Source organism: Hydractinia symbiolongicarpus, chromosome 3, assembly GCF_029227915.1.
Source record: "Hydractinia symbiolongicarpus strain clone_291-10 chromosome 3, HSymV2.1, whole genome shotgun sequence".
NCBI lineage: Eukaryota > Metazoa > Cnidaria > Hydrozoa > Anthoathecata > Hydractiniidae > Hydractinia > Hydractinia symbiolongicarpus.
Window position 1 is genome coordinate 8,045,451 of NC_079877.1, and position 20,906 is coordinate 8,066,356.

Here is a 20,906-nt window from a genome sequence, read left to right on the forward strand (position 1 = left end):
CAGTCCGTTCAGGTAACAACAGTTGCGTCACATATTCGTACGAACATGTATTTAGCGATATTTTTCTGACATTACTAGGTTGAATCGCTTTTAACAGTGAAACGATTGACTGAGGGACTTAATTGAACTGATTCTGTACTGTGACCTTATAAATGTGATAAATGAGACAATTGGATTCCAAGGAAAAACCTTCATCTTAATCTGACATGATTGCTGTAACTCAGCGATTATACTGGGCGCTATGGCAGCGCTTTATTTAAACATTTAGATAAATAAATCATTTTTTACTGTGGGACCAATCGTAGCCATTATCGCGCGCTGAAGAAATAGAGACATTTTCAAAAACTACATTTCATTGAATTTCTAACGGTGTCAGTCCGTTTAAGTTACAACGGTTGCGTCACATATTCGTACAAACATATGTTTAGCGATATTTTTCTGACATTACTAGGTTGCATCGCTTTTAACTGGGAAATGATTGAACGTGGGACTTAATTTAAGTGATTCTGGACTGTGACCTTATAATTGTGACAAATGAGACAATTGGACTCCAAGGAAAAACATTCTTCTTAATTTGACATGATTGCTGTAACTCAGCGAATATACTGGGCGCTGTGGTACTGCTTTATTTAAAAGTTTATATAAATAAGTCATTTTTTACTGTGGGATCAATCCTGACCGTTAGCACGTGCTGAATAAATAGGAATAGTTTCCAAAACTACATTTCATTGATTTTCTAGCGGTATAATTCCGTTTGAGTTACAACGGTTGCGTCACATATTCCTACCAACATGTATTTAGTGATTTTTTTCTGATATTACTAGGTTGCATTGCTTTTAAAAGTGAAACGATTGAATGTGGGACTTAATTGAGCTGATTTTGGACTGTGACCTTATAAATGTTATATGTGAGACAATTGGGCTCCTAGAAAAAACATTCTTCTTAATTTGACATGATTGCCGGAATTCAGCAGTTACACTGGGCGCTGTGGCAGCGCTTTAATTAAAAATTTAGATAAAAAAGTCATTTTTGTACTGTGGCACCAATCCTAGCCGTTATCGCGCGCTGAAGAAATAGAGACAGTTTCAAAAACTACATTTCATTGACTTTCTAACGCTATCAGTCCGTTTCAATTACAATGGTTCCGTCACATATTCGTACCTTCATGTACTTAACCATATTTTTCCAATAATACCAGGTTGCATCGCTTTTAACTGTAAAACGATTGACTGAGGGATTTAATTGAACTGATTCTGGACGGTGACCTTATAAATTTTATAAGTGAGACAATTGGACTCCTAGAAATAACATTCTTCTTAATTTGACATGATTGCCGGAACTCAGCGATTACACTGGGCGCTGTGGTAGCGCTTTCTTTTAAAAGTTCAAATAAATTAGTCTTTTTTTACTGTGGGACCAATCCTGGCCGTTAGCACGCGCTGAATAAATAGGAACAGTTTCCAAAACTACATTTCATTGATTTTCTAGCGGTATAATTCCGTTTGAGTTACAACGGTTGTGTCACATATTCGTAGCAACATGTATTTAGCGATTTTTTCCTGATATTACTAGGTTGCATCGCTCTTAACAGTAAAACGTTTGACTGTGGGACTTAATTGAACTGATTTTGGACTTTGACCTTATAAATGTGATAAATGAGACAATTGAATTCCAAGAAATAACATTTTTCTTAATTTGACATGATTGCTTGAACTCAGCAGTTACACTGGGCGCTGTGGCAGCGCTTTATTTAAATATTTAGATAAAAAAGTCACTTTTGTACTGTGGCACCAATCCTAGCCGTTATCGCGCGCTGAAGAAATAGAGACATTCTGAAAAACTACATTTCATTGACTTCTTGGCGGTATCAAGCCGTTTGAGTTAAAACGGTTCAGTCACATACTCGTACTAACATGTATTTGGTGATTTTCTTCCGATATTACTAAGTTGTATTGCTTTTAACAGTGAAACAATTGACTGAGGGAGTTAATTGAACTGATTCCGGACTGTGACCTTATAAATGTGAAAAATGAGCCAATTGTTCTCCAAGGAATAACATTCTTCTTAATTTGACATGATTGCTGGAACTCAGCGATTACACAAGGCGCTGTGGAAGCGCTTCATTTAAAAATTTAGATAAATAAGTCAATCCTTACTGTGGGAGCAATCCTAGCCGTTATCGTGAGCTGAAGAAATAGAGACAGTTTTAAAAACTACATTTCAATGACTTTCTAACGGTATCAGTCCGTTTGAGTTACAACGGTTGCGTCACATATTCGTACCAATATGTATTTAGCGATATTTTTCCGCTGTTGCTAGGTTGCATCGCCTTTAACAGTGAAACGATTGACTGTGGGACTTAAATGAACTGATTTTGGACTGAGACCTTATGAATGTGAAAGTGAGACAATTCGACTTCAAGAAATAACATTCTTCTTAACTTGACATGATTGCTGAAATTCAGAGATTACACTGGCCGCTGTGGTAGCGCTTAATTTAAAAATTAAGATAAAAAATTCAGTTTTTACTGTGGGACCAATCCCAGCCGTTGGCGCGCGCTGAAGAAATAGAGACAGTTTCAAATACTACATTTCACTGACTTTCTAACGGTGTCAGTCCGTTTGCGTTACAACAGTTGGGTCACATATTCATACCAACATGTATTTAGCGATATTTTTTTGATATTACTAGGTTGCATCGCTTTTAACAGTGAAACGATTGACTCTGGGAATTAACTGAAGTAACTTTGGACTGTGACCTTATAAATGTGATAAATGAGACAATTGGACTCCAAGAAATAACATTCTTCTTAATTTGACATGATTGCTGGAACTCAGCGATTACGTTAGGCTCTGTGGTAGGGCTTTATTTAAAAATTTAGATAAATAAGTTATTTTTTACAACGGTTCAGTCACACATTCGTACCAACATGTACTTAACGATATTTTTCTAATAATACCAGGTTGCATCGCTTTTAACAGTAAAACGATTGACTGTGGGACTTAATTGAACTGACTTTTGCCTTTGACCTTATAAATGTGATAAATGTGCCAGTTGGACTCCAAGAAATAACATTCTTTTTAACTCGACATTATTACCGGAACTCAGCGACTACAATGGAACCTGTGGTAGCGCTTCATTTAAAAATATAGTTAGATAAGTTATTTTTTACTGTGGGACTAATCCTACCCGTTATCGCGCACTGAAGAAATAGAGGCAGGTTCAAAAACTCTATTTCATTGACTTTCTAACGGTATCAGTTCGTTTCAATTACAACGGTTCTGTCACATATTCGTACCATCATGTACTTAACGATATTTTTTCAATAATACCAGGTTGCATCGCTTTTAACAGTAAAACGATTGAATGTGGGACTTAATTGAACTGACTTTTGACTTTGACCTTATAAAAGTGACAAATGCGCTAATTGGACTCCAAGAAATAACATTCTTTTTAACTCGACATGATTACCGGAACTCAGCGATTACACTGGAACGTGTGGTAGCGCTTCATTTAAAATTTAATTAAATAAGTTATTTTTTACTGTGGGACCAATCCTAGCCGTTATCGCGCGCAGAAGAAATAGAGACACTTTCAAAAACTACATTTCATTGACTTTCCAACGGTGTCAGTCCGTTCAGGTAACAACAGTTGCGTCACATATTCGTACGAACATGTATTAAGCGATATTTTTCTGACATTACTAGGTTGAATCGCTTTTAACAGTGAAACGATTGACTGAGGGACTTAATTGAACTGATTCTGTACTGTGACCTTATAAATGTGATAAATGAGACAATTGGACTCCAAGGAAAAACCTTTCTACTTAATCTGACATAATTGCTGTAAGTCAGCGATTATACTGGGCGCTATGGCAGCGCTTTATTTAAACATTTAGATAAATAAATCATTTTTTACTGTGGGACCAATCGTAGCCGTTATCGCGCGCTGAAGAAATAGAGGCACTTTCAAAAACTACATTTCATTGAATTTCTAACGGTGTCAGTACGTTTAAGTTACAACGGTTGCGTCACATATTCGTACCTTCATGTACTTAACGATATTTTTCCAATAATACCAGGTTGCATCGCTTTTAACTGTAAAACGATTGACTAAGGGATTTAATTGAACTGATTCTGGACTGTGACCTTATAAATTTTATAAGTGAGACAATTGGACTCCTAGAAATAACATTCTTCTTAATTTGACATGATTGCCGGAACTCAGCGATTACACTGGGCGCTGTGGTAGCGCTTTCTTTTAAAAGTTCAAATAAATTAGTCTTTTTTTACTGTGGGACCAATCCTGGCCGTTAGCACGCGCTGAATAAATAGGAACAGTTTCCAAAATTACATTTCATTGATGTTCTAGCGGTATAATTTCGTTTGAGTTACAACGGTTGCGTCACATATTCCTAGCAACATGTATTTAGCGATTTTTTCCTGATATTACTAGGTTGCATCGCTTTTAACAGTGAAACGTTTGACTGTGGGACTTAATTGAACTGATTTTGGACTTTGACCTTATAAATGTGATAAATGAGACAATTGAATTCCAAGAAATAACATTTTTCTTAATTTGACATGATTGCTTGAACTCAGCGATTTCACTGGGCGGTGTGGTAGCGTTTTATTTCAAAATTAAGATAAATAAGTTATTTTTTACAACGGTTCAGTCACACATTCGTACCAACATGTACTTAACGATATTTTTCCAATAATACCAGGTTGCATCGCTTTTAACAGTAAAACGATTGACTGTGGGACTTAATTGAACTGACTTTTGACTTTGACCTTATAAATGTGATAAATGAGCCAGTTGGACTCCAAGAAATAACATTCTTTTTAACTCGACATTATTACCGGAACTCAGCGAATATACTGGGCGCTGTGGTACTGCTTTATTTAAAAGTTTATATAAATAAGTCATTTTTTACTGTGGGATCAATCCTGACCGTTAGCACGTGCTGAATAAATAGGAATAGTTTCCAAAACTACATTTCATTGATTTTCTAGCGGTATAATTCCGTTTGAGTTACAACGGTTGCGCCACATAATCCTACCAACATGTATTTAGCGATTTTTTTCTGATATTACTAGGTTGCATTGCTTTTAAAAGTGAAACGATTGAATGTGGGACTTAATTGAGCTGATTTTGGACTGTGACCTTATAAATGTTATATGTGAGACAATTAGGCTTCTAGAAATAACATTCTTCTTAATTTGACATGATTGCCGGAACTCAGCAGTTACACTGGGCGATGTGGCAGCGCTTTAATTAAAAATTTAGATAAAAAAGTCATTTTTGTACTGTGGCACCAATCCTAGCCGTTACTGCGCGCTGAAGAAATAGAGACAGTTTCAAAAACTCCATTTCATTGACTTTCTAACGGTATCAGTTCGTTTCATCTATAACGGTTCTGTCACATATTCGTACCATCATGTACTTAACGATGTTTTTTCAATAATACCAGGTTGCATCGCTTTTAACAGTAGAACGATTGACTGTGGGACTTAATTGAACTGACTTTTGACTTTGACCTTATAATTGTGACAAATGAGACAATTGGACTCCAAGGAAAAACATTCTTCTTAATTTGACATGATTGCTGTAACTCAGCGAATATACTGGGCGCTGTGGTACTGCTTTATTTAAAAGTTTTTATAAATAAGTCATTTTTTACTGTGGGATCAATCCTGACCGTTAGCACGTGCTGAATAAATAGGAATAGTTTCCAAAACTACATTTCATTGATTTTCTAGCGGTATAATTCCGTTTGAGTTACAACGTTTGCGCCACATAATCCTACCAACATGTATTTAGCGATTTTTTTCTGATATTACTAGGTTGCATTGCTTTTAAAAGTGAAACGATTGAATGTGGGACTTAAATGAGCTGATTTTGGACTGTGACCTTATAAATGTTATATGTGAGACAATTAGGCTTCTAGAATTGACATTCTTCTTAATTTGACATGATTGCCGGAACTCAGCAGTTACACTGGGCGCTGTGGCAGCGCTTTAATTAAAAATTTAGATAAAAAAGTCATTTTTTTACTGTGGCACCAATCCTAGCCGTTACCGTGCGCTGAAGAAATAGAGACAGTTTCAAAAACTACATTTCATTGACTTTCTAACGCTATCAGTCCGTTTCAATTACAATGGTTCCGTCACATATTCGTACCTTCATGTACTTAACGATATTTTTCCAATAATACCAGGTTGCATCGCTTTTAACTGTAAAACGATTGACTGAGGGATTTAATTGAACTGATTCTGGACTGTGACCTTATAAATTTTATAAGTGAGACAATTGGATTCCTAGAAATAACATTATTCTTAATTTGACATGATTGCCGGAACTCAGCGATTACACTGGGCGCTGTGGTAGCGCTTTCTTTTAAAAGTTCAAATAAATAAGTCTTTTTTTACTGTGGGACCAATCCTGGCCGTTAGCACGCGCTGAATAAATAGGAACAGTTTCCAAAACTACATTTCATTGATTTTCTAGCGGTATAATTCCGTTTGAGTTACAACGGTTGCGTCACATATTCCTAGCAACATGTATTTAGCGATTTTTTCCTGATATTACTAGGTTGCATCGCTTTTAACAGTGAAACGTTTGACTGTGGGACTTAATTGAAATGATTTTGGACTTTGACCTTATAAATGTGATAAATGAGACAATTGAATTCCAAGAAATAACATTTTTCTTAATTTGACATGATTGCTTGAACTCAGCAGTTACACTGGGCGCTGTGGCAGCGCTTTATTTAAATATTTAGATAAAAAAGTCATTTTTGTACTGTGGCACAAATCCTAGCCGTTATCGCGCGCTGAAGAAATAAAGACATTCTCAAAAACTACATTTCATTGACTTCTTGGCGGTATCAAGCCGTTTGAGTTACAACGGTTGCGTCACATATTCGTACCATCATGTACTTAACGATATTTTTCTAATAATACCAGGTTGCATCGCTTTTAACTGTAAAACAATTGACTGAGGGATTTAATTGAACTGATTCTGGAATGTGACCTCATAAATTTTATAAGTGAGACAATTGGACTCCTAGAAATAACATTCTTTTTAATTTGACATGATTACCGGAACTCAGCGATTACACTGGGCGCTGGAGTAGCGCTTTCTTTTAAAAATTAAGATAAATAAGTCAATTTTTGGTGTGGGACCAATCCTAGCCGTTATCGCGAGCTGAAGATAGAGACAGTTTCAAAAACTACATTTCATTGACTTTCTAACGGTATCAATCCGTTCGAGTGACAACGATTCAGTCACATACTCGTACTAACATGTATTTAGTGATTTTCTTCCGATATTACTATGTTGTATTGCTTTTAACAGTAAAACAATTGACTGAGGGGGTTAATTGAACTGATTCCGGACTGTGACCTTATAAATGTGAAAAATGAGCCAATTGTTCTCCAAGTAATAACATTCTTCTTAATTTGACATGATTGCTGGAACTCAGCGATTACACAAGGCGCTGTGGAAGCGCTTCATTTAAAAATTTAGATAAATAAGTCAATCCTTACTGTGGGACCAATCCTAGCCGTTATCGCGAGCTGAAGATAGAGACAGTTTTAAAAACTACATTTCAATGACTTTCTAACGGTATCAGTCCGTTTGAGTTACAACGGTTGCGTCACATATTCGTACCAACATGTATTTAACGATATTTTTCCGCTGTTGCTAGGTTGCATCGCCTTTAACAGTGAAACGATTGACTGTGGGACTTAAATGAACTGATTTTGGACTGAGACCTTATGAATGTGAAAGTGAGACAATTCGACTTCAAGAAATAACATTCTTCTTAACTTGACATGATTGCTGAAATTCAGCGATTACACTGGCCGCTGTGGTAGCGCTTAATTTTAAAATTAAGATAAAAAATTTAGTTTTTACTGTGGGACCAATCCTAGCCGTTGGCGCGCGCTGAAGAAATAGAGACAGTTTTAAAAACTACATTTCAATGACTTTCTAACGGTGTCAGTCCGTTTGAGTTACGACAGTTGGGTCACATATTAGTACCAACATGCACTTAGCGATATTTTCTGATATTACTATATTGCATCGCTTTTAACAGTGAAACGATTGACTGTGGGACTTAATTGAACTTATTTTGGACTTTGACCTTGTAAATGTGATAAATGAGCCAGTTTGGCTACAAGAAATAACATTCTTCTTAATTTGACATGATTGCTGGAACTCAACGATTACACTGGGCGCTGTGGTAGCGTTTTATTTAAAAATTAGGATAAATAAGTCATTTTTTTACTGTGGGACCAATTCTAGCCGTTAGTTCGCGCTGAAGAAATAGAGACAGTTTCAAAAACTACATTTCATTGACTTTCTTACGGTATCAATCCGTTTCAGTTACAACGGTTGCGTCACATATTCATCCCCACATGTATTTAGCGATAGTATTCGGATACTACTAGGTTGCAACGCTTTTAACAGTGAAACGTTTGACTGTGGGACTTAATTGAACTGATTTTGGACTTTGACCTTGTAAATGTGATAAATGAGCCAGTTTGACTCAAGAAGTAACAATCTTCTTAACTTGACATCATTGCCGGAACTCAGCGATTGCACTGGGCTCTGTGGTAGCGTTTTATATAAAAGTTAAGATAAATTAGTCATTTTTTACTGTGGGACCAATCCCAGCAGTTAGTTCGCGCTGAAGAAATAAAGACAGTTTCAAAAACTACATTTCATCGACTTCTTGGCGGTATCAATCCGTTTTGAGTTACAACGGTTGCGTCACATATTCGTACCAATATGTATTTAGTGATATTTTTCCGATATAACTAAGTTATTTCGCTTTTAACAGTGAAACGATTGACTCTGGGACTTAACTGAAGTAACTTTGGACTGTGACCTTATAAATGTAATAAGTGAGCCAACAGGACCCAAGAAGTATCATTCTTCTTTATTTGACATAATTGCCGGAACTCAGCGATTACACTAGGTGCTATGGCAGTGCTTCACTTAAAAATTTAGATAAATAAGTCATTTTGTACTGTGGGACCAATCCTAGCCGTTATCGCGAGCTGAAGAAATAGAGAAAATTTCAAAAACCACACTTCATTGACTTTCTAACGGTGTCAGTCCGTTTAAGTTACAACAGTTGCGTCACATATACGTACCAACATGTATTTAGCGATATTTTTCTGATTTTACTAGGTTGCATCGCTTTTAACAGTGAAACGTTTGACTGTGGGACTTAATTGAACTGATTCTGCACTGTGACCTTATAAATGTAATAAATCAGACAATTGGACTCCAACGAAAAACATTTTTCTTAATTTGACATGATTGCTGAAACTCAGGGATTTGCTGGGAGTTGTGGTAGCTCTATAATATAAAAATTTAGATAAGTAAGCCATTTTTTATTGTGGGACCAATCCTAGCCGTTATCGCGGGCTTAATAAATAGGAACAGTTTCAAAAACTACATTTCATTGACTTTCTAACAGTATCAATCCGTATGACCTACAACGCTTGCGTCACAAATTAGTACCCACATGTACTTAGCGATATTTTTCTGATATTATTAGGTTGCATCACTTTTAGCAGTGAAACGAATGAATGTGGGACTTAATTGAGCTGATTTTGGACTGTGACCTTATAAATGTGATAAATGAGCCAATTAGTCTCGAAGGAATAACATTCTTCTTAATTTGACATGATTGCTGGATTTCAGCGATTACAATAGGCTCTGTGGTAGCGCTTTACCTAAAAATTTAGATAAATAAGTGTTTTTTTACTGTGGGACCAATCCTCGCCGTTAGCACGCGCCGAAAAAATAGAGGCATTCTGAAAAATTACATTTCATTGAAATTTTGGCGGCATCAATCCGTTAGAGTTACAACGGTTGCGTCACATATTCGTACCAACATGTATTTAGTATCATTTTTCCGATATTACTAAGTCATATCGCTTTTAACAATGAAATGATCAACTGTGGGACTAAATTGAACTAACATTGGCCTGTGACCTTATAAATGTGATAAGTGAGCCAACTGGACTCCAAAAAATAACATTCTTCTTACTTTGACATGATTGTTAAAATTCAGCGATTACACTGGCCTTGGGGTAGCGCTTAATTTAAAAATTAAGATAAAAAATTCAGTTTTTACTGTGGGACCAATCCTAGCCGTTAGTGCGCGCTGAAGAAATAGAGACAGTTTCAAATACTACATTTCACTGACTTTCTAACGGTGTCAGTCCGTTTGCGTTACAACAGTTGGGTCACATATTCATACCAACATGTATTTAACGATATTTTTCTGATATTATTAGGTTGCATCACTTTTAACAGTGAAACGAATGAATGTGGGACTTAATTGAGCTGATTTTGGACTGTGACCTTATAAATGTGATAAATGAGCCAATTTGTCTCGAAGGAATAACATTCTTCTTAATTTGACATGATTGCTGGATTTCAGCGATTACAATAGGCTCTGTGGTAGCGCTTTACCTAAAAATTTAGATAAATAAGTGTTTTTTTACTGTGGGACCAATCCTCGCCGTTAGCACGCGCCGAAAAAATAGAGGCATTCTGAAAAATTACATTTCATTGAAATTTTGGCGGCATCAATCCGTTAGAGTTACAACGGTTGCGTCACATATTCGTACCAACATGTATTTAGTATCATTTTTCCGATATTACTAAGTCATATCGCTTTTAACAATGAAATGATCAACTGTTGGACTAAATTGAACTAACATTGGCCTGTGACCTTATAAATGTGATAAGTGAGCCAACTGGACTCCAAAAAATAACATTCTTCTTACTTTGACATGATTGTTAAAATTCAGCGATTACACTGGCCTTGGGGTAGCGCTTAATTTAAAAATTAAGATAAAAAATTCAGTTTTTACTGTGGGACCAATCCTAGCCGTTAGTGCGCGCTGAAGAAATAGAGACAGTTTCAAATACTACATTTCACTGACTTTCTAACGGTGTCAGTCCGTTTGCGTTACAACAGTTGGGTCACATATTCATACCAACATGTATTTAACGATATTTTTCTGATATTACTAGGTTGCATCGCTTTTAACAGTGAAACGATTGACTGTGGGACTTAATTGAAATAACTTTGGACTGTGACCTGATAAATGTGATAAATGAGACAATTGAACTCCAAGAAATAACATTCTTCTTAATTTGACATGATTGCTGGAATTCAGCGATTACATTAGGCTCTGTGGTAGGGCTTTATTTAAAAATTTAGATAAATAAGTCTTTTTCTACTGTGGGACCAATCCTGGCCGTTAGCACGCGCTGAATAAATAGGAACGGTTTCAAAGACTACATTTCATTGACTTTCTGACGGTATAAATCCGTTTGAGTTACAACGGTTGCGTCACATATTCGTACCAACAAGTATTTAGTGATAGTATTCGGATGTTACTAGGTTGCATCGCTTTTAACAGTGAAAGGTTTGACTGTGGGACTTAATTGAACTGATTTTGGACTTTGACCTTGTAAATGTGATAAATGAGCCAGTTTGGCTACAAGAAATAACATTCTTCTTAATTTGACATGATTGCTGGAACTCAGCGATTACACTGGGCGCTGTGGTAGCGTTTTATTTAAAAATTAGGATAAATAAGTCATTTTTTACTGTGGGACCAATCCTAGCCGTTAGTTCGCGCTGAAGAAATAGAGACAGTTTCAAAAACTACATTTCATTGACTTTCTTACGGTATCAATCCGTTTCAGTTACAATGGTTGCGTCACATATTCATCCCCACATGTATTTAGCGATAGTATTCGGATACTACTAGGTTGCATCGCTTTTAACAGTGAAACGTCTGACTGTGGGACTTAATTGAACTGATTTTGGACTTTGACCTTGTAAATGTGATAAATGAGCCAGTTTGACTCAAGAAGTAACAATCTTCTTAACTTGACATCATTGCCGGAACTCAGCGATTGCACTGGGCTCTGTGGTAGCGTTTTATATAAAAGTTAAGATAAATTAGTCATTTTTTACTGTGGGACCAATCCCAGCAGTTAGTTCGCGCTGAAGAAATAAAGACAGTTTCAAAAACTACATTTCATCGACTTCTTGGCGGTATCAATCCGTTTTGAGTTACAACGGTTGCGTCACATATTCGTACCAATATGTATTTAGTGATATTTTTCCGATATAACTAAGTTATATCGCTTTTAACAGTGAAACGATTGACTCTGGGACTTAACTGAAGTAACTTTGGACTGTGACCTTATAAATGTGATAAGTGAGCAAACAGGACCCCAAGAAGTATCATTCTTCTTTATTTGACATAATTGCCGGAACTCAGCGATTACACTAGGTGCTATGGCAGTGCTTCACTTAAAAATTTAGATAAATAAGTCATTTTGTACTGTGGGACCAATCCTAGCCGTTATCGCGAGCTGAAGAAATAGAGAAAATTTCAAAAACCACACTTCATTGACTTTCTAACGGTGTCAGTCCGTTTAAGTTACAACAGTTGCGTCACATATACGTACCAACATGTATTTAGCGATATTTTTCTGATTTTACTAGGTTGCATCGCTTTTAACAGTGAAACGTTTGACTGTGGGACTTAATTGAACTGATTCTGCACTGTGACCTTATAAATGTAATAAATCAGACAATTGGACTCCAACGAAAAACATTTTTCTTAATATGACATGATTGCTGAAACTCAGGGATTTGCTGGGAGTTGTGGTAGCTCTATAATATAAAAATTTAGATAAGTAAGCCATTTTTTATTGTGGGACCAATCCTAGCCGTTATCGCGGGCTTAATAAATAGGAACAGTTTCAAAAACTACATTTCATTGACTTTCTAACGGTGTCAGTCCGTTTGAGTTACGACAGTTGGGTCACATATTCGTACCAACATGCATTTAGCGATATTTTTCTGATATTACTATATTGCATCGCTTTTAACAGTGAAACGATTGACTGTGGGACTTAATTGAACTGATTTTGGACTTTGACCTTGTAAATGTGATAAATGAGCCAGTTTGGCTACAAGAAATAACATTCTTCTTAATTTGACATGATTGCTGGAACTCAGCGATTGCCCTGGGCGCTGTGGTAGCGTTTTATTTAAAAATTAGGATAAATAAGTCATTTTTTACTGTGGAACCAATCCTAGCCGTTAGTTCGCGCTGAAGAAATAGAGACAGTTTCAAAAACTACATTTCATCGACTTCTTGGCGGTATCAATCCATTTGAGTTACAACGGTTGCGTCACATATTCGTACCAATATGTATTTAGTGATATTTTTCCGATATAACTAAGTTATATCGCTTTTAACAGTGAAACGATTGACTGTGGGACTTAATTGAGCTGATTTTGGACTGTGACCTTATAAATGTGATAAATGAGCCAATTTGTCTCGAAGGAATAACATTCTTCTTAGTTTGACATGATTGCTGGATTTCAGCGATTACAATAGGCTCTGTGGTAGCGCTTTACCTAAAAATTTAGATAAATAAGTGTTTTTTTACTGTGGGACCAATCCTGGCCGTTAGTGCGCGCTGAAGAAATAGAGACAGTTTCAAATACTACATTTCACTGACTTTCTAACGGTGTCAGTCCGTTTGTGTTACAACAGTTGGGTCACATATTCGTACCAACATGTATTTAGTATCATTTTTCCGATATTACTAAGTCATATCGCTTTTAACAATGAAATGATCAACTGTGGGACTAAATTGAACTAACATTGGCCTGTGACCTTATAAATGTGATAAGTGAGCCAACTGGACTCCAAAAAATAACATTCTTCTTACTTTGACATGATTGTTAAAATTCAGCGATTACACTGGCCTTGGGGTAGCGCTTAATTTAAAAATTAAGATAAAAAATTCAGTTTTTACTGTGGGACCAATCCTAGCCGTTAGTGCGCGCTGAAGGAATAGAGACAGTTTCAAATACTACATTTCACTGACTTTCTAGCGGTATAATTCCGTTTGAGTTACAACAGTTGGGTCACATATTCATACCAACATGTATTTAACGATATTTTTCTGATATTACTAGGTTGCATCGCTTTTAACAGTGAAACGATTGACTGTGGGACTTAATTGAACTAACTTTGGACTGTGACCTGACAAGTGTGATAAATGAGACAACTGGACTCCAAGAAATAACATTCTTCTTAATTTGACATTATTGCCGGAACTCAGCGGTTACACTAGGCGCTGTGCTAGCGCTTCATTTAAAAATTTAGATGATTAAATCATTCTTTACTGTGGGACCAATACTAGCCGTTATGGCATGCAGAAGAAAGAGCGACAGTTTCAAAAACAACATCTCACTGACTTTCTAACGGTGTCAGTCCGTTTGAGTTACGACAGTTGGGTCACATATTCGTACCAACATGCATTTAGCGATATTTTTCTGATATTACTATATTGCATCGCTTTTAACAGTGAAACGATTGACTGTGGGACTTAATTGAACTGATTTTGGACTTTGACCTTGTAAATGTGATAAATGAGCCAGTTTGGCTACAAGAAATAACATTCTTCTTAATTTGACATGATTGCTGGAACTCAGCGATTGCACTGGGCGCTGTGGTAGCGTTTTATTTAAAAATTAGGATAAATAAGTCATTTTTTACTGTGGGACCAATCCTAGCCGTTAGTTCGCGCTGAAGAAATAGAGACAGTTTCAAAAACTACATTTCATCGACTTCTTGGCGGTATCAATCCATTTGAATTACAACGGTTGCGTCACATATTCGTACCAATACGTATTTAGTGATATTTTTCCGATATAACTAAGTTATATCGCTTTTAACAGTGAAACGATTGACTGTGGGACTTAATTGAACTAACTTTGGACTGTGACTTGATAAATGTGATTAATGAGACAATTGGACCCCAAGAAATATCATTCTTCTTAATTTGAAATGATTGCTGTAACTCAGCGATTATACTGGGCGCTGTGGTAGCGCTTTATTTAAAAATTTAGATAAATAAGTCATTTTTTACTGTGGGACCAATCCTGGCCGTTAGCACGTGCTGAATAAATAGGAACAGTTTCCAAAACTACATTTCATTGATTTTCTAGCGGTATAATTCCGTTTGAGTTACAACGGTTGCGTCACATATTTCTACCAACATGTATTTAGCGATTTTTTCCTGATATTACTAGGTTGCATTGCTTTTAACAGTGAAACGATTGAATGTGGGACTTAATTGAGCAGATTTTGGACTGTGACCTTATAAATTTTATATGTGAGACAATTGGACTCCTAGAAATAACATTCTTCTTAATTTGACATGATTGCCGGAACTGAGCGATTACACTGGGTACTGTGCTAGCGCTTCATTTAAAAATTCAGATAAATAAGTCAATTTTTACTGTGGGACCAATCCTAGCCGTTAGATCATGCTGAAGAAGTAGAGACAGTTTCCAAAACTACATTTCATTGATTTTCTAGCGGTATAATTCCGTTTGAGTTACAACGGTTGCGTCACATATTCGTACCAATATGTATTTAGTGATATTTTCCTGATATAACTAAGTTATATCGCTTTTAACAGTGAAACGATTGACTGTGGGACTTAATTGAAATAACTTAGGACTGTGACCTGATAAATGTGATAAATGAGACAATTGGACTCCAAGAAATAACATTCTTCTTAATTTGACATGATTGCTGGAATTCAGCGATTACATTAGGCTCTGTGGTAGGGCCTTATTTAAAAATTTAGATAAATAAGTCTTTTTCTACTGTGGGACCAATCCTGGCCGTTAGCACGCGCTGAATAAATAGGAACAGCTTCAAAGACTACATTTCATTGACTTTCTGACGGTATAAATCCGTTTGAGTTACAACGGTTGCGTCACATATTCGTACCAACAAGTATTTAGTGATAGTACTCGGATGTTACTAGGTTGCATCGCTTTTAACAGTGAAACGTTTGACTGTGGGACTTAATTGAACTGATTTTGGACTATGACCTTATAAATGTGATAAATGAGCCAGTTTGACTCAAGAAGTTACATTCTTCTTAACTTCACATCATTGCCGGAACTCGGCGATTGCACTGGGCGCTGTGGTAGCGTTTTATTTAAAAATTAAGATAAATTAGTCATTTTTTACTGTGGGACCAATCCCAGCAGTTAGTTCGTGCTGAAGGAATAAAGACAGTTTCAAAACCTACATTTCATCGACTTTTTGGCAGTATCAATCCGTTTGAGTTACAACGGTTGCGTCACATATTCGTACCAATATGTATTTAGTGATATTTTTCCGATATAACTAAGTTATATCGCTTTTAACAGTGAAACGATTGACTCTGGGACTTAACTGAAGTAACTTTGGACTGTGACCTTATAAATGTGATAAGTGAGCCAACAGGACCCAAGAAGTATCATTCTTCTTTATTTGACATAATTGCCGGAACTCAGCGATTACACTAGGTGCTATGGCAGTGCTTCACTTAAAAATTTAGATAAATAAGTCATTTTGTACTGTGGGACCAATCCTAGCCGTTATCGCTTGCTGAAGAAATAGAGAAAAGTTCAAAAACCACACTTCATTGACTTTCTAACGGTGTCAGTCCGTTTAAGTTACAACAGTTGCGTCACATATACGTACCAACATGTATTTAGCGATTTTTTTCTGACTTTACTAGGTTGCATCGCTTTTAACAGTGAAACGTTTGACTGTGGGACTTAATTGAACTGATTCTGGACTGTGACCTTATAAATGTAATAAATCAGACAATTGGAATCCAACGACAAACTTTTTCTTAATTTGACATGATTGCTGAAACTCAGGGATTATACTGGGCGTTGTGGTAGCTCTTTATTTAAAAATTTAGATAAGTAAGCCATTTTTTATTGTGGGACCAATCCTAGCCGTTATCGCGGGCTTAATAAATAGGAACAGTTTCAAAAACTACATTTCATTGACTTTCTAACAGTATCAATCCGTATGACCTACGACGCTTGCGTCACAAATTAGTACCAACATGTACTTAGCGATATTTTTCTGATATTATTAGGTTACATCACTTTTAACAGTGAAACGACTGACTGTGGGACTTTATTGAACTAACTTTGGACAGTGACTTGATAAATGTGATTAATGTGACAATTGGACCCCAAGAAATATCATTCTTCTTAATTTGAAATGATTGCTGTAACTCAGCGATTATACTGGGCGCTGTGGTAGCGCTTTATTTAAAAATTTAGATAAATAAGTCATTTTTTACTGTGGGACCAATCCTGGCCGTTAGCACGTGCTGAATAAATAGGAACAGTTTCCAAAACTACATTTCATTGATTTTCTAGCGGTATAATTCCGTTTGAGTTACAACAGTTGGGTCACATATTCATACCAACATGTATTTAACGATATTTTTCTGATATTACTAGGTTGCATCGCTTTTAACAGTGAAACGATTGACTGTGGGACTTAATTGAACTAACTTTGGACTGTGACCTGACAAGTGTGATAAATGAGACAACTGGACTCCAAGAAATAACATTCTTCTTAATTTGACATTATTACCGGAACTCAGTGATTACAATAGGCGTTGTGCTAGCGCTTCATTTAAAAATTTAGATGATTAAGTCATTCTTTACTGTGGGACCAATACTAGCCGTTATCGCGTGCTGAAGAAAGAGCGACAGTTTCAAAAACTACATCTCACTGACTTTCTAACGGTGTCAGTCCGTTTGAGTTACGACTGTTGGGTCACATATTCGTACCAACATGCATTTAGCGATATTTTCTGATATTACTATATTGCATCGCTTTTAACAGTGAAACGATTGACTGTGGGACTTAATTGAACTGATTTTGGACTTTGACCTTATAAATGTGATAAATGAGCCAGTTTGACTCAAGAAGTAACATTCTTCTTAACTTCACATCATTGCCGGAGCTCGGCGATTGCACTGGGCGCTGTGGTAGCGTTCTATTTAAAAATTAAGATAAATTAGTCATTTTTTACTGTGGGACCAATCCCAGCAGTTAGTTCGTGCTGAAGGAATAAAGACAGTTTCAAAACCTACATTTCATCGACTTTTTGGCAGTATCAATCCGTTTGAGTTACAACGGTTGCGTCACATATTCGTACCAATATGTATTTAGTGATATTTTTCCGATATAACTAAGTTATATCGCTTTTAACAGTGAAACGATTGACTCTGGGACTTAACTGAAGTAACTTTGGACTGTGACCTTATAAATGTAATAAGTGAGCCAACAGGACCCAAGAAGTATCATTCTTCTTTATTTGACATAATTGCCGGAACTCAGCGATTACACTAGGTGCTATGGCAGTGCTTCACTTAAAAATTTAGATAAATAAGTCATTTTGTACTGTGGGACCAATCCTAGCCGTTATCGCTTGCTGAAGAAATAGAGAAGAGTTCAAAAACCACACTTCATTGACTTTCTAACGGTGTCAGTCCGTTTAAGTTACAACAGTTGCGTCACATATACGTACCAACATGTATTTAGCGATATTTTTCTGATTTTACTAGGTTGCATCGCTTTTAACAGTGAAACGTTTGACTGTGGGACTTAATTGAACTGATTCTGGACTGTGACCTTATAAATGTAATAAATCAGACAATTGGACTCCAACGAAAAACTTTTTCTTAATTTGACATGATTGCTGAAACTCAGGGATTATACTGGGCGTTGTGGTAGCTCTTTATTTAAAAATTTAGATAAGTAAGCCATTTTTTATTGTGGCACCAATCCTAGCCGTTATCGCGGGCTTAATAAATAGGAACAGTTTCAAAAACTACATTTCATTGACATTCTAACAGTATCAATCCGTATGACCTACAACGCTTGCGTCACAAATTAGTACCAACATGTACTTAGCGATATTTTTCTGATATTATTAGGTTGCATCACTTTTAACAGTGAAACGACTGACTGTGGGACTTTATTGAACTAACTTTGGACTGTGACTTGATAAATGTGATTAATGTGACAATTGGACCCCAAGAAATATCATTCTTCTTAATTTGAAATGATTGCTGTAACTCAGCGATTATACTGGGCGCTGTGGTAGCGCTTTATTTGTAAATTTAGATAAATAAGTCATTTTTTACTGTGAGACCAATCCTGGCCGTTAGCACGTGCTGAATAAATAGGAACAGTTTCCAAAACTACATTTCATTGATTTTCTAGCGGTATAATTCCGTTTGAGTTACAACAGTTGGGTCACATATTCATACCAACATGTATTTAACGATATTTTTCTGATATTACTAGGTTGCATCGCTTTTAACAGTGAAACGATTGACTGTGGGACTTAATTGAACTAACTTTGGACTGTGACCTGACAAGTGTGATAAATGAGACAACTGGACTCCAAGAAATAACATTCTTCTTAATTTGAAATTATTGCCGGAACTCAGCGATTACAATAGGCGCTGTGCTAGCGCTTCATTTAAAAATTTAGATGATTAAGTCATTCTTTACTGTGGGACCAATACTAGCCGTTATCGCGTGCTGAAGAAAGAGCGACAGTTTCAAAAACTACATCTCACTGACTTTCTAACGGTGTCAGTCCGTTTGAGTTACGACTGTTGGGTCACATATTCGTACCAACATGCATTTAGCGATATTTTCTGATATTACTATATTGCATCGCTTTTAACAGTGAAACGATTGACTGTGGGACTTAATTGAACTGATTTTGGACTTTAATCTTGTAAATGTGATAAATGAGCCAGTTTGGCTACAAGAAATAACATTCTTCTTAATTTGACATGATTGCTGGAACTCAGCGATTACACTGGGCGCTGTGGTAGCGTTTTATTTAAAAATTAGGATAAATAAGTCATTTTTTACTGTGGGACCAATCCTAGCCGTTAGTTCGCTCTGAAGAAATAGAGACAGTTTCAAAAACTACATTTCATTGACTTTCTTACGGTATCAATCCGTTTGAGTTACAACGGTTGCGTCACATATTCGTCCCCACATGTATTTAGCGATAGTATTCGGATACTACTAGGTTGCATCGCTTTTAACAGTGAAACGTTTAACTTTGTGGGACTTAATTGAACTCATTTTGGACTTTGACCTTATAAATGTGATAAATGAGCCAGTTTGACTCAAGAAGTAACATTCTTCTTAACTTGACATCATTGCCGGAACTCAGGGATTGCACTGGGCGCTGTGGTAGCGTTTTATTTAAAAATTAAGATAAATTAGTTATTTTTTACTGTGGGACCAATCCCAGCAGTTAGTTCGCGCTGAAGAAATAAGGACAGTTTCAAAAACTACATTTCATCGACTTCTTGGCGGTATCAATCCGTTTGAGTTACAACGGTTGCTTCACATATTCGTACCAATATGTATTTAGTGATATTTTTCCAATATAACTAAGTTATATCGCTTTTAACAGTGAAACGATTGACTGTGGGACTTAATTGAAATAACTTTGGACTGTGACCTGATAAATGTGATAAATAAGACAATTGGACTCCAAGAAATAACATTCTTCTTAATTTGACATGATTGCTGGAATTCAGCGATTACATTAGGCTCTGTGGTAGGGCTTTATTTAAAAATTTAGATAAATAAGTCTTTTTCTACTGTGGGACCAATCCTGGCCGTTAGCACGCGCTGAATAAATAGGAACAGCTTCAAAGACTACATTTCATTGACTTTCTGATGGTATAAATCCGTTTGAGTTACAACGGTTGCGTCACATATTCGTACCAACAAGTATTTAGTGATAGTATTCGGATGTTACTAGGTTGCATCGCTTTTAACAGTAAAACGATTGACTGTGGGACTTAATTGAACTGATTTTGGACTTTGACCTTGTAAATGTGATAAATGAGCAAGTTTGGCTACAAGAAATAACATTCTTCTTAATTTGACATGATTGCTGGAATTCAGCGATTA